This window comes from Camelus bactrianus, chromosome 34, assembly GCF_048773025.1.
Source record: "Camelus bactrianus isolate YW-2024 breed Bactrian camel chromosome 34, ASM4877302v1, whole genome shotgun sequence".
Classification (NCBI taxonomy): domain Eukaryota; kingdom Metazoa; phylum Chordata; class Mammalia; order Artiodactyla; family Camelidae; genus Camelus; species Camelus bactrianus.
The window spans coordinates 24,568,792-24,582,593 of NC_133572.1; the positions used below are offsets into that span (position 1 = coordinate 24,568,792).

The window sequence follows — 13,802 nt, forward strand, 5'->3', positions numbered from 1 at the left end:
CCTTACTCCAAAAGCTCATCTCCTGATTTATTGGCCTGTCATGCAGCAAGCAGAACGAGTTTGGACTTGGTAAATAAATGACTGCATTAGAGGTAGTATGTCTCCACTGTTTCCTCATTTCCAGTATGTCACAACCAATCAATTTTATATGCTGTTTAAGAACACGACCAAAAAACCTATTATTCGGAATTGATTCCATGGAAATAAAATTATTTCTACTCCTTCAAAACTTTGTTGTTTTCTATTTTATTTTGTTTTGCTTATTGAAAAGAAAATAAAAGTCAAATCATTTTATTTCACGTATTTTTTATAGCTACATATTGTAAATACTACAAAGATATTTAAATTGCAATAAAAATTGTTCATATATTAGTATAAAGATATATAAACAATCAAAGCAGAGTAGGAAAGGAGTGGATATTTACTAAAAATCCACTGCACATCCAGTCTTTTACAAGCATATCCTGGAATATAAGCTCTATTATCCAGGGGTCCACCACCCCCATTCTCACTGCCGAGTCCCATAGTAATCAACCTCCAAAGCACCAGCATAGAACCACGTGATCACTATTTTAGGTATAAATGAGGGAATTAGCTCATTCAATTCTAAAACTGAAACCTTAAAATAAATACTGAACTTATTTACAAACAAAGAAAATTGGACACAAAAAAGTACAGTTTCTCCCCCAAGTCACAAAGATAATTACTGGTAAAGGCAATATTTGAACTCATCTGCCTGATTCTAAAAACTAAGGTGGACATCCCCTTCGACTGTGGAGGTCCAGCAGCACAGCCTATCACCCTATCTTTGTTCAGATCTAGCATTAGACAGCCTGAGACAGCACCCCATTCCTATGGACCTCGAGGGTAAACGATAACAATAAGGATTTTATATTCAGTAGTTTCTTGGTCTCATTTATATAAAGTGTCAGCAGGTCAGCAGAAAACTCTGGGAAATATGAGTGGGTCCAGAGCTTTTTGCTGATAAGAAACAATCTATCAGGACAGAGTGACCTTCCCATGAGAGGCCTCATGGACATAAACTAAAGGCAGCTGAGCAATGAAAACTAGCAAGACCATGGAACTCAAGCAAGAAAGATCCCTGCCATCCCCCACCCAGTTGCCTTTTCACCCACATGGACAAGATGGCAGAAGACCCAGGTTCTTGTCCAAGTTACACCATCATGGATTCTCACCCATAAAAAGTTATGACTCTATGCTGTCTTAAGCCCTTTCCAACTCAAATATGATGACACCAATATCTCAGCAGAATGTCTATGTCTTCACTTTCTCTCTTCTATTAGGATACTATATCTATGGCCAAAAAGCAGAAATCCAATTAAAAACACCATGCACGAAGGCTGGTGAAAGTCTGCATAAGAGACTTTGTTCTCACGCTCAGTGAATGAAAACTCAGAAAAAGTGTTCCTTCACCCTCTGCAAGTGGGAGGTAGCCTGATTGTGTGTGTGTTTTTGTGCACGCGTGTGTGTGTGTAAATCAAATACAATGCATTCTGGGATGTGTACAGATTTTTTTTATGTTACTGTCATTTCATGAGGATGAGCCAACCTTTAAAGTAACTTGAATCTAGTGTTCTGAGAGAGTCCCAGGATCTTTTGATGGAGGAGGGGAAAGGGGAAAGGAAAGGAGGAAAGAAGTAAATGAAGCAAAGGAGTAAGAATACTACTAGGGAAAGGGAAGACTTTAATTTTGTTCCTACTTGCATCACACACAAATTAGGGACTGGTTTTCCCCATGTCTCATCAAGCACTGAGTTGCAGAAGAAGAGGCGACAGCCCATTTCTCACTGAGATTGTGACTGTACATGGCATCTTATAGACACAAATTATTTACCCTGATCAAACACTCTAGCAGCAGGCCGTAATTCTCCTGTTTTGAGAGACAAGAAAACAGGAGTTCAAAGAGGATGTATAACTTGAGAAAAGTCAGAGGACCAGTAAACTAAAGAGGATGAATTCAAACTCAGATCTGAATGGAGAGTCTGATCTTCCCACTCCCAGGGCTGGAAAATCCTTAACAGACAGGCTTCCCAGCTCCCTGCATTGTTCCTGGCACCAAGCATTTCCCATGGCGATGGTATCCTGTTCTCACAGACACAGTGCTCTGTGCAGCCAATAACCTCCATTCGACCTTGATCATATATCTGCCTCACTCACCAGGCTTCTCCATACAGGCAGGAAAGCTGGCTTTCAAGTGCGTACAAAGCCACCCCTGTTCTTACCTGGGCTCTTCAGCGGTTTTTCCAGCATAAAGGCAGCCATGAAAGTGCTCACAGTTTGTACATGAGCCACACTACCTCTCTCCATCTGTCTCCCCACCTATACTACTTAGCTATGACCATTTTGAGAATCTTGGAAACAAATTTTTAAAAACAGAAAAGAAACTATTCTGTAACAAGTACTTAATACTTACAATTTTAAATGACAAGTTACAAAGTGAGTATTTACAAATTGATTCTGCCTTCCTAGGTGTCAGTTTTAACAGTTAAAAAATATAATAGCAAAAAATTCTCACTTACAAAATTAACAAAAACTTCAACAATAATCTGGAATAAACTCAAAAACAATGCCCATGTTGTACATGGAGAAACACAGGACTGTACTGAGGGGTAAAGTAAGAAGTGTGAATGCAGAGACATCAACATATTGTATGGAGGAAAGCAGTTTTGTAAAGATGAACGTTCTCCTAAGAATAATTCAAAACTTACTAAAAATTCCCATGACAGCTCTTATCTGTTTTTTTTTAACTTGAACAAAATATTTTGGAACTCTTCAGGAATAATAAACTCATAATACTAGACAAGAAAATTGCGGATGGAAAAAAGAATAAAAAAAATCGCACTGTCAGATATTAAATAAATTTTTACAATATGTAAGATATAGCACTGGAGTAAGAAAGTAAGACTGACAGAAATAAACCATGAGCTCAAAAAGAGACTCTAGTGTACATAAATATTTTGTACAGTTGGGATTTCAAATCAAAGAGCAAAGTATGAATTCAATAATTGTCTTGGGACAATCAGAGAATAACCTGGAAAAAACAAATTCTATTCCAGTCATAATAACCACAAGAAAATTTACAGATAGTGATGTAAATATTAGAAAGTACTAATAACAGCAAATACAAATCTTTGCTTATAGTAATTCAACTTCTCCTCACTATAAAAAGTAGTATTATCATCTCCATCATAGAGATTAAAAAATCCTACAGAGGAGATATATACCATTATAAGAAAATATTTCTAAGAATACTATCAAGGATAAAACCCAAAAAGAAGACATTTACTGTCTTAAGATTATTTTCGGCCACAACAAAAATAAACCTACTGAACAAAATGAAAGGCAAGAAATGACAAGAAAAATCTCTGTGATACATGTTAATGAAGACAAGGGGTTAATGTTCATAACATACAAAGAGCTGTCACAAAGCAACAAGAAGCTCCCTCACTTAAATGTGTGCAAAAGACAAAAGGGATCATTCACCTTTTAAAAGTCAGATGGCTAATGAGTGAAAAATGCTCAATACCTCACTGGTCATCAAGTGCAAACTAAAACAATGAAAAAGCAATTTTGCTCATCATATTGGCAAATGTTTTTAAAAAATATTCTAGGTAGTGTCCATCTTTGAGAGAACAAACTGAGCGATCTTTTTGGAGGATGACGTGTCAATGGATATGTAAACTCTGAAAAATGTGTGTACACACAGACTGAACTCCATTTTAGGAATAGTTTCGTTTAGAAAAAAAATCAGTTCAAAAAGATGTACTCATCAGAGCATTTACAAAGCACTGTTTACAATGGTGGGAAGAAAAGCTGAAGTGAAATCATATCCAGCGATAGAGAATTGGTTACATAAGTTATTCTACATCTTTTCATTCCCCACAGGAGAAGGAATTTCTAGAGTCACTTGAAAGGAGCCTGTGATGTATGTAATTGTCACATCCAGGGACTAAATTTCCAGAAACCTTAACTAAAGGAATACTCATACAAGATCACAGGAATGTTTGTACAAGAAGGACGCCAGTCAAACACCCTTTCTGACAGTGGAAAATGGAGAAAACTTAAGTATCCACCATCAAGACAATGATGCGGTAAATGAAGGCGAACTGTGGGCACTAAGGGGCAGGCGTTTTGGCGTGGTCCAAGGCCTTGTCCACAGTACTCTCCCACCAAAGGTGTCCTTACACAAGAGACCAAATCTACTGCACATCAGGAGACCCCTCTACTCTATCTGAAAGGACAGGGTGAGTCTGGAGTGGGAGGACGTCTATGATATACACCTCAGTGAATAAACCGAGCTGCACAAAACATATAGTATGGCCTTATTTTTCAATAAAGCATATATACACACACGTATACATAGATTTCTCATATACATGTATGTATGTATGTGTATATATATATGACAGGCATAAAGGTCATGAAATATATACACCACATTGTCAGCAGTTTTTACTCTCAGGAAAAAAAGGGGAAGGGATGTAGGGGCCTTTCGGTACCACCACAGTTCTCTTTTCAGTATTTCAGTTAAATATACTTGGAATTTAAAAGGTTATTTAAGTCCGAAGTAAAATGGACGTTGCCTCCACAAGACAGAATGCTATACTGGTCATTAAAAATCATGCCAGGGGAGAGAGAATACTGTAGAAAAAAGTGTAATAAGCCGAATGAAAAATGGAGGTCTCCACAAAGTAAACAGGCACAGAGTGCTCGCTCGTTTTTATGACAGACGTAATACACACTGATGAAAAGAACAGAAAATAGATGTTAAAGTGTTAATTATTTTCTCTGAGTAGTGGGACCAGGATAGACCCCTTTGTCCCGTTTTTTAAGACTTCTTATATTAAATACACATTATTTTTCATCTGAAAAAAGCATTTTTAGATGTCTAGTACCACACATTGAAAAAAATACACGAGTACTTACAGAAATAACTAGGAGACACGGCAGCAGCGTCACACAGTGTAGAACGGGCGATCCTGAATAACACTGCGCAGTTACATAAGGACCCACAAAGTGAGAGCACCTGCTGTCACAGGGCGTGGCCCCCTTCTATTTGTCAGTTGTGTCTTCAGGGCTGAGGCAGTTCTGAGCACGGCCAGTGTCAGTGCTGGTGTCTGGATGGATGCCACTGGAGGTGAGGGCACCTGCAAGCCGAGAGGAAGAACAGAAATCATCCTCTGCTTTTTCTGTCTTGTTTCTTTGTTACTTTTGAAGAGAGGTGTAAATAAGATAAACTAAATCTTCCCTACTAAAATTTCAGTAATGAAACCGTTTTTAAAGTGTTCACAACTTATATTCTGCCTATAACTGTCTTTTCAACAAAGCATCATATTTTTTAAATGTTAATTAACTCAGTTAATTAACTACCTGTTGAAACCTATTAAAGAACATGAAATGCACTATGTAAAATCACCACGCCTGCAGTGACTGGCACAGCTGTCTTGATAGCAGTGCAGTCAGCCCCCACCATCCCACGGTCCTGAGCTCCTGATGCTGCTAAGAGAGCACGCTGCCACCTCAGATGGAGAGAAACGGTGAAAGCGTTTTCTGAAATCTACAGCACTGACAAAACATAACTGACAAATCCCAGGTTCCTTTGAGGCTGTCATTTTCTGTTTCTGGCCAACCCCCGTCAATGAGCAGAACCACCCCATTCCCGAGCCATGGGACTCACGTGGGAAGCAGTTTTGGAGAAATTTCCAGGTATAGAATGTAAAAAACTATACATAGATCTCTGAAAAAAGAAAAGATGCAATACTCTGATTTTGGAAGAAACTCAAAATATTCTCCTAAGCCTTAGTAGCTGGAAAGGCTGGGCATCTCCTAAGCCACTTATTTATTTCACAGCCAGTGAGCATCTCCCACAAACCCTGTTTCCCTGTGTCTGCTGGGAGCCTCAGGCACACTGTTGTTGTCGATCTTATAAGTCACAGGGCTGAGGCGTGTGTCTCACGCCTGCATCTCCCACACAGGCTCACCTCCTAGCCTCACTGTCTGAACTTGGCCCCATTTCCTCACCTGTTTATTTGGTATCTGTTCTTCTGTAAGCTGCCTGAAATGCTTTTTGGAACATGTCAGAAGAATCAGTGGGTAGAGAAATGGACAGATGGACAGGTGAGAGTTGGGGAGACAGAGTGACTCCAAGAAAAGGGGAACAAAGAAAATTTCCTATGCAGAACCCTCTTCTAGTCAGGGAAGAAAACCACCACGGAGAAGTGTGAAGAGGCAGGTGGCTTAGGACTGTTTCCTGGATTCCATGAAAAGTCACACCAAGAGATGAGAGGGTAGAACTATAAATAATAAAAGAAAAAAGCATGCATGCTTGAAAAATATATCTACAATATGTACTTTCTAAAGAATAGATTCAAATCAGCACGGCCCAACAACAAAATCCTTGGGTATTTACAGAAGTGAGAATCCCATCTCCAAACCACAAGGCATCCCTTCGGAGCACTAAGAGTCTAAACGGGACGGTCATAAAGTTGTCACCGCAAAAGCGATGCTATCCTGCCCTTACGAGGAATGAGCAGCTGTGTTCGGGCTGCCCACGCGTGCCATTTACACCCCACAGCACCTCTACAGGAGAGGGACACCTAGCGAGCCCCATCTCTGCAGGACAGAAAACAAGTCCAGGAGAGGCTAAGCCGAACTACCAGTTCTCCATCTCACAGGACTGGTCACTCCAGAGCAGGACTCGAACTCGGACCCACGTTTGTAACCGCAGTACTACCGTGATTTGTGTGCTTTTTGTGTGTATAATACATTTGTTTCCGGCATGAAAGGATATTTAACAAATGTTCGGTTGTCTTGTCTATCTCATTAGCTCACAATCTTTATATTTTTGAATTGTACTCTTTTCCCCTGGAGAAAGGAACGGAAAGAGCGAGGGTCAGAATGAGATGGGGCTCCATTCTTTATCTGTTACCACATCTCATCCAGTCCCCAACCAGGAAGAAGGAGCAAATGTTCTCTTCATTTTTAAAGAGAGAGCTCCACTGATGGTGACTTACTCAACTCCAAAACCAAGTCTGGGGGAAGGGCACAGACAGCAACCAGAGAAGTATCACCCGTAGGAAGGAGAAAAGAGCTCAGGGGAGGGCTCAGGGGGTCAGCCTGATTTAATTTCAATGGATAATATAATACCACAGAATAAAAATACTAGCATGCAGTGAATTTGCTATTTCTTGACATCTAGCAAGTTTTCATAGCCCGCATGAAACATTATCGTGAACTAGTGAAAGGAAGAGTCCACACTCAGGGAAAATCAATGCCACAGGTAGGCTGAAACCCAGGTTGGAGGAAAGGAAGAGAAAAGGCATAGTTAAGAAGAGGGGAAAGTCTGGGAAAAAGACATCATCACAAGGACTCTCCAGCATCATCCAGCAATCATATAATCATTCATTCAAGAGAGAGTTACTTAGGTCCTATTTTGTGCAAGATTTTACACAGGGCAAAGCAAGAGTGCAGCGTCCATGGTGGCAGCAAGTGGCGGGGCTATAATACAATTCTGATCCTAGTACCTTGCACAATTGTACTCAGTATAAAGGCAAAAATATAAGGTTAAATAATACTATGTAAACTCTACGCATGGTTGAAAAAAATTAAAGAAGACCTAAATACCTGGACAGACACACCACGCACATTGCTGGATCAGATGACAGCGCTCTTGGGATGGCAGAGCTCCGCAGAGCGATCTGTATACTCAACGTGGTCTCGATCACAATCCCAGCGGGCTCCTCTGCAGTAACTGACTAGCTGCTGCTACTATTCATATGGGAATTTGAGGGACTCAGTAACCAAAACGTACTTGAAAAAGAAGAAAAACATGAGAGGACTTGTAATTCTCAATTTCAAACCTTACAACTGTATCTCCAGGTGAGATTAGAGGCCATTTTTAAGTTATTACTGGGTTTATCCTTATTTTCAAAATTCTGTACAATGAATATACCTGTTAGAATAAGAAAAATAAAAAGTAAGATATCTTGTAAAACATGCACAGTGATTCATTCATTAGGAAAAAAATTATTTTAACTATAAAGAGGTAAACAATTATCTAGTGAAAAAGGACTACTTAAAAACAAGTGTGCATTTATAATTTTCATAAATTGAAAACTGAAAAGCACAAAACATCAAGTTTCTAGGGAGACTAGTGAAACATATTAATAGTTATTTTCAATAATTCTAATTGAACAATGAAAACTCAAGAAAGGGAAAATTGTGATTGACACCCAAGTGCAAACACATGGAGAGCAAAGGCCTAGAAATCACAGTTCCTTTAAATCTGCTTCTAACTCAATAGGAGAGGAAATTCCTCACTTAGGGGACAGTGGAATCCCATACATAAGACAGGATACACAGTACAAACTGCAGTAGTATCGGGAGTGAATTTCTTAGAATTCTAATGTTACAACATTGCTGAAAAACTATAAAAACACTGACAGACAGATTAAAACACACAGTCATATATATTATATTGAAACATATGTAGTCTGCTCCCATGTTGCATAGAAATACAAACATATTTGTTCATTTATAGGCACTGATTACTTTATCCCACATAGAATATTTCAACTAAAACAAAAAATCAATAATACACTCCTCTTGACAAATCTACTTGATAAGTTACTCTGCTATGTAACCATAATGTGTTTAAGATAGATCTAAAATTAGTGAAAAATCTTTGTATGGTTTCTTGAATTGTTCTCAAAATTCCAAGCTTAATTTTCAAATAGATCTGAGCAGTATTTCTATATTATCTTTTCCCTTGTGAAATGAACAACACAGTCTGTTGTCAAAATTCTGTCCTTACAATGATTCACGAGCACCGTTTCCTAACAAAACTGCTGAACAGCAAGGCACTATCCAGACACTGTGACCAAATAAATGAAACACAAGGAAGACAGTGACCCTAACCTGGAGGGCTTATAATCTGTGTCAACAGCGGGTTTTTATTTGATTGGTTTGATTGGGTAGCAAAATAAAATCAATCAAGTACTTTCTGCTTTTAGCATTCTGTAAGTCATGACTGTTTTTAGTGTCATCAGAAGGAAAGACTTAAGCATGACTTGATTAGGTCAACTAGCAACAATCATCACTGGAGAGTGAGTAATAAAGAAGTTAACTGATAGAAATGCTTCTGCCTACATGAGACCTAAAATAAATCTATACTGATATCCGAAAGGAAAATGAGGAGATGAGGTCCCCAATGAGAAAACAAACAAGGAATCAAAAAAGGAAAGACGTTTTCAATAACGATTCCAGGCAGTAGTGGAGCATGGTGGTGAGGATCACAGATGTTTGGGACGAACATGAGTGCCTGAACTCCCACAGCACTGGGTAGCTGTGAAACTGATATTTCAGAGAAATTTTCTGCATCTCAGTCTTCTATCCATACACTGGGGACAACAACCGCACCCATCTCCTAGAACGGTCCTACGAATTAAGTTATTTTATATATAAAATTTTAAATAAAATACCTCAGATTTTAAATAATACCCCAAAAGCACAAGGAACAAAGAAAACAGAGATAAATTGGAGTTCATCAAAATTTAAAACTTTGCTTCAAAGGGCACCATCCAGAAAGTGAAAAAACAACACACAGAAGAAATTTTTTTCAAATCATTTATCTGATAAGGAATTTGTATCTATAAAAAAAACAAGTACCTCCTACAACTCAACAATAAAAAGGCAACTCAATTAAAAGGTGAATAAAGGATCTGAAATGGTATTTTTCAAGGAAAATATACAAATGGCCAATAAGCACAATGAAACGATGTTCAATATGATTAGCTGTAAGGGAAATCAAGTCAAACCCACTAGGAGAAACCGCTTCACACTCACAACAATAGGTTATAATAAAAAAAAGAGTAACAAGCACTAATAAGGACACAGAGGAAGCGGAGCGTGCAGCCCTTGCTGGTGAGGACGTAACACAACGTGGCCACTTTGGAAAACAGCCTGGCAGGTCCTCAGAGAGTTGAACATTTGGTTTCTGAATGACCCAGCAACTCTGCTGTCTGGGCACAAACGTAAGAGAACTGAAAACAAATGTCCACATAAAAACTCCTACAGGAATATTCATGGCGACACTACTCATCACAGCCAAAAAGCAGAAACAACCCAATTGCCTATCACCTGATGAATGGGTAAACAGTGGGGCCCAGCCATACAGTGGAATATTAGTCTGCAATAGCAAAGCATAGAGTACTGACCCAGGCCACAACGTGGACAAACTTTGATAACGTTACTCAGTGTGAAATAAGTCAGTCACAATAGACGGTTCCACCTACATGAAGTGACTCGATTTAAATGAAATGTCCAGCACAGGCAAATCCACAGAGAGAGAAGAGTGGCTCCTTGGGGCTGGGGGAGGATGGGGAAGATGGGAATGACTGCTTATGCATACGGGGCTTCCTGTTGGGGGAATGAAAATATTCTAAGATTAAATGGGATGCACAATTCTGGGCATAGAGTAAAAACGACTGTATATTTAAATGGGTGAATTGTATTAAAACTGGTAAGAAAAAAAGCAACTCGGGCCAGTACCTTCCCTAGTAAATGCAAATTGCTAACTTTTATTAGAGGAAGAAGAAACTGCCCTCAGCATGAAAGTAGGAGTTCAGCAAATGTGAGTTAACCAAAATTGGACAAGAGCATTTCACTTGAAACAGTTGCTGAGTGTACACGAAATATTCAGAAATAGGAAAATCAGTTTCACATCAGGAAGAAGCATTCTGCTTCAAATGCAGATCAAGGATTCAGCAAGCCCAGCTGCTACAAATGACCAGAGAAGAAACCTGGTTCTTAAAACAAGCACCAGAGCCAACAAGGAAATGGTGGTGAGGAAAGCAGGCGGCCGACTATCTGGAACAGTTTGCTACAAATAATTTCTCCACTGAAAATTTAAAAATAAAATGAAAGTGATAAAATGCTCTGTTGACCTCACGTGAATGGGCTTCCTTCGGTGCTCGACTGTTCTGTAACCCCGATTGAGAGACTCAGGAGAATCAGCATGTCTCCTGGGAGTCCCCAAAGGACTGCCCACCAGCACGCTGACCACCATCACATCTGCCAGGGTTGAATTGCAGAGAAGAGAACAACTTCTGAAAGGCACAGGAAATGTTGACAAGGGAAGAAAAGGCTGCAGTCAGTCCTGGGACAGAGGCCCTCTGAGCAGAGGCCAGAAGGCTGCAGGTGAACTGCAGTGGCCGTGGGACAGGAAGCGACCATGGGGGAGCATATCTCAATTCTCTCCTCTCTCTCCATCGGGTAGGAGTGGTAAACCTGCATCCTTATCACCTGGAACTGTGGGTTGGCTGACAGAAGTCTTACCGACATGGAATGATTATTCAAGTCTCTGTGGAAAAAGTCAATAAATCGAGAGGGAATAGGGAGCCAACTCCACGAGACTCTCAATTGCACCCTTATTTATTGTGTATAATCAAAGGAAAAATTCATTAACAATTGTGTGATAGTAATAGGAACTTCGGGAAAGACAGTATGAAGCAGAGATTGTAGAATACACAATGAGTACAAAGGATTAGTGTATCTTTAGGGAAGTAATGGGGTGAGGGGAACAAGATACATTTTTAGACATGTGAATTACAAAGCAGACCACCAGACCAGCCAGGTCCTTCTTCTGTGGATCATAGACTATCTAACAGCACACAAGCTCAGCGTTTATACCTGAGGGCCTCGGTCCTTGCTTTGCAACCAGCAGAGTGCTATCTAAAACCTCAACTATGCAAGCAAAGCATTGTCTCTGCTTTTTAATGCAAGGAGACTGGAGTGAGGATGTACAGGCACTTGCTTGTAAAGCAGTTTTTAAGCATATATTTTTCTTCTTAAAGTTCACAGGCGGCTGGAGTGTGTTACAATTTGTTAAACCAATCATGGGCTCCCACATGGAACCATTATGGAGGACACCCTAAGATGACAAATCCTGCCTCTGGGTCTTTTCCTGCCATCTTCAGCCACTCTAGCAGGGTCTAGGTACATCCGTGAATAACGATCCTACAGAACTACCCACACTCTTAACTCCTGGTGCTTGAAACTTAATTTTAGCTCTACACAACTTACCGTAGAAAAGTTTCAGAAATAAAAGGTATAATATTCCTTTTATATCTCATCATATTACTGATTTTTCTGATTGCTCTAAGTTGCTTCTACTTGGTAAAGCAGATAATTCTGCAGGTGAATTCAGTAATTTCCATTGGGCATATCTAGCCATTTTGGGCTCTCTAACTTCTATTGGTCAAATACCGATACACTTAATTGATTTCTTTGTTTATCAATTTCAGCCGGGAGGAGAGGGAGTGTCACTCTTTTCCTCAGCCCACCCTCAACCCTTTTCTCATCAACTCAGGCCTCCTGAAAACAAAACAAAGGATTTGTTTCCCTTCTACTCTTTCCACAAAACCAACAGGAAACATCAGCCTGGAGAAAGAATTCAACACAAATGTTAAAACAAAAATCTATAAACCTGGAGCAACTCCATCTCCGAATCATGATACACAATGACATGAGAGTAAGTGTGTCAGGCACAAAGCATGCGTGAGCCTGACCACCTGATTTCTATTCTTCAAAGGAAGGAAGGTTTTCATATTTTTTATTATCATTCTTTGTCATTGTTTCTGAATATGTCAAAAAATAGTTTATGAAAGAATTATGCACTGCAATAACAGGTTACTATTGTATCAATTATAGAAGGCATTCAGAGGGGATAGGAAAAGCCACCTCTGTAAAAAATGCAAAATTTCTTCCCCTGTTAAGAACACGTATACAAAATGCAACAGAGAATTCAAATTCTTGTGGAGAGGAGCAAAAGCCACAGAACCAAAGCAAAGTCAACAGAATGAGTTAATTCAGAATTCACTGGACAAACATGCTCAATGTATTCAAATAATTTTAAAGGCACACTGCAAACCATTCACTTAATGATCTGCAGGCTAGAAGAAGCATTTCCTGCTTTAACAGACAACAGAAATCAATAGGGTGCCCCAACAAACAAGGACCAAAGAACAATCAGGTTTTTAAGAGCTCTGATAAATCAGCATGTTCTAAAGATCAAAATCCAGAAATTTTAAACATTCATTCACACCACAATGAAACAAGCACTTAAAAAAAAAAAAAGAAACTAAGCACATAGATCATGTACATAGAACAATGAGGACTTCATGTACCGCTGGAAGAACAGGCTATAGCCTTTTACTTGAAAAATAAAACTACTTTTAATGATAACTGCTAAAACACATTTCATCATTCATGTTGCCTTGAAAAATCTGAGGCACTTGTATCTGATCAGAAAAGCAATTCTGGGTAATAGTAGGTTACAATTCAGTGCCAGTTTGCTTTAGAAGAAAAGAGAAAAAAAAGCTACTGTTTCTCATATCCTGCACAAAGTGTGAAGTGCCTCCCTCCCCCTTTCTCCTCCCGTTTTCTGAGCTCATGCTCCCCAACCCTTCTGAAACAAGTATGAGAAACTCTTATTCCCACCAATATGCAAAATGACAAAAGAATATCAATTTATTTGTGTAAATATATGCCTATACCTTGAACTGTAGGAGAAAGGTATCAGAAGTCCATATGAAACTTATTTCTAGATTCCTGAAATCACACACACAAACGTTCACACAGACACAGACACATACCCCCTGGATTACTGGGCACTTCACAAGTTTAGGAATTCCAACTTCTAGAAGATAACTTTGTAGTTAGTTTAAAATACAAATCTGTCAGCTTTTGAAAGCCTTGATCATCTGCTAAACCATCCAAATATC

The 13,802-nt window shown here is 39.2% G+C and overlaps 1 long non-coding RNA gene across 3 annotated transcripts in view; it reads right to left on the reverse strand.

Moving 5' to 3' along the window:
- LOC141575939 (uncharacterized) overlaps positions 1–13,802 on the reverse strand; it is a 59,874-nt gene that overhangs the window by 26,906 nt on the left and 19,166 nt on the right. Inside the window, exons 1-3 of one of the 3 annotated variants that reach the window (XR_012504051.1) lie at positions 6,678–6,996; positions 5,699–5,758; positions 4,948–5,168 (exon numbers count right to left, since the gene is read on the reverse strand). This is a non-coding gene — a long non-coding RNA (uncharacterized LOC141575939). Of the gene's footprint in view, positions 1–4,947; positions 5,169–5,698; positions 5,759–6,677; positions 6,997–7,644; positions 7,831–13,802 lie in introns of those variants that run through there. The other 2 variants (XR_012504049.1, XR_012504050.1) reach the window with 2 other exon arrangements.